Source organism: Lepisosteus platostomus, unplaced genomic scaffold (genome assembly GCF_059453375.1).
Source record: "Lepisosteus platostomus isolate fLepPlt1 unplaced genomic scaffold, fLepPlt1.hap1 Scaffold_91_H1, whole genome shotgun sequence".
NCBI classification, from domain to species: Eukaryota; Metazoa; Chordata; class Actinopteri; order Semionotiformes; family Lepisosteidae; genus Lepisosteus; species Lepisosteus platostomus.
In genome coordinates, this window is record NW_028291703.1 from 241190 (window position 1) to 243160 (window position 1971).

Sequence of the window (1971 nt, forward strand, 5' to 3'; positions counted from 1 at the left end):
GACAAAAGCCGGGCGCCGCTACGAGCAATACGAAACCAAACTGACAGCACACGGCGTTTCGCGCTGACTCAAAAGTGATCTCGACAGACGCTGTTCTCTGCATAACGCTGAAAGAGCTAAAGAGCGTTTCTGTTGAGACGTAACAAGCTCTTTCTTTCTACCATGATGTCACCATGACAAAATCTGTCTTTAAACACCTTGCTCAGTCTCTGACGAGACTGTCAAAAATTGCTTTCGCCGATTGTATTGCAAACCGGTGGAAGCGGGGTATTGGGAAAAGTTTTCAACTAGCAATAATCGCGCCTCGGCTAAACCTCACAGGCTACGATACTGCCACTGCGCAAAGCTGACGGTTGCCAGGCAACCGCGGGGATCCTATGGAAATCGTTATCGATCGTCTCATGGCATGTCGTTGCTGTAACGCTTCATATTTGTCGTCTTCTTCTTCTAGCTTGAGGTTTTGAAGAATTTCATGACAGACAAGGGCTCCGTCGGGAACAAAGGGCGTTGTGAGAAAACCGTTGCTTATTTTCAGCAGCAGAAATACAACCCTTTAAATACAAGATGACAGAACAATGACGAAGGGCATGCCGGGAGGAACTCATGCACTACAGAGGAAAGGGGGCGGGCACGTACAGTTCACATTCAAGCCACAAGTACTCTTCTCGGATGTTGCACAAACAAATCCTAACGTCATGAAAGCGTGATGCAATTTCTGTGGCTACATTTGTTGCACGTCATGCACAGTAAGAGTGTTTCTAACACCAAATAAAAAGTCAACAATTAGCGAACACGCCTTCTCCTCAGTTAACCCACTGAAACCCTTGCTGTTAACAGTTCTTTACTGCGTGCTTTACGAGCACCTACATATCATGTCGGTTCTTTCAGCTTTATTCATTAGGTTTTCAAAGGCATAAGTAGAGCACCAGAGGTGCGAACGCAAAATGTGTGGTTATCTGAAGAATTGATTTCCATGGCAGCGGGGCCAAGCGATTTAGCATTTCTATAGTACCAGGAAAGGAGAAGCGACACTTCGCCTTTGCCGCGCAGGCACAAGGCGACGTGCGGCAGACGCCGTAGTCGGCAGGATTCGAACCTGCGCAGGGAGTCCCCAACGGATTTCGAGTCCATCGCCTTAACCACTCGGCCACGACTACAGCGAGCTCGCCGCCGCCGCATTCCTCCTATAATCTAACACGGAGTGCGAGGTGGCTGCGGAAACTTTTTCAAAGTCGCTCTCCGTTAAAAAAAATAAATACCTTTCACAAAATACGTGCCGGCAGACAGACACGCCTCAGAGGGTTTAAGGCTGGCTTCACGTTCAAATGCTAAAGTCTCCCCGTCCGGATGTCAAAATGCAACTTTGGCAGACAGAAAAAACATCAACAAACCACAAATGTGGACAAGGATTTTACAAGCTGCACCACACTGCACTTTCAAAAGCATTTACATTCCTATTAGACGCAGGAATTTCCTTTGATTTGCGCGCTTACGAACGCCATGGAAAACGAAACAAAACAAAAGCCCTCAGCTCCTGCACTTGATTATAATGCCATTACGTGTCGAAGCAGTAATTTACGTCATCCTACCACTGCAACACGGGGAATAGAGGGAAATGAGAACACGCTACGAATCGTCTCAATCACTCCCTAGAGTCGTTAGGCGCATTGAAGGGTGCACCCCCATCATTAATCGTTGCGCCTCTGTGAAAGGAAAGCTCTTGGGCAGTCTTTGAAACAGCTCGGATGAAACACTTGATTGCTTCCATGTGCACCTGGAGCCCATTTCTTATTTTCACTTCACGCCGCCCAAAGCATTTCTAAAACAGGAGATTCGCGTTTGGGAATGCGCCCTGCCCTACAAATAAAACAGGTCTACGGGTCTGAAACCTGCTCCACGGAAAACAGTTCTGTTGCGCTTTTGATCAACGGGAGATTCGCTGTTCTTACTTTTTGATGACATAACACCCAA

General features: G+C 47.3%; 2 non-coding genes across 2 annotated transcripts; both read right to left on the reverse strand.

The window, feature by feature from the left end:
- Positions 1 to 206: 206 nt before the first annotated feature.
- Positions 207 to 348, reverse strand: LOC148630789 (U4 spliceosomal RNA). The gene has a single exon (XR_015935010.1). It is a non-coding gene; the product is annotated as a U4 spliceosomal RNA (small nuclear RNA).
- Positions 349 to 1075: 727 nt separating this feature from the next.
- Positions 1076 to 1157, reverse strand: trnas-cga (transfer RNA serine (anticodon CGA)). Its single transcript has one exon. It is a non-coding gene; the product is annotated as a tRNA-Ser (tRNA).
- Positions 1158 to 1971: the final 814 nt, after the last annotated feature.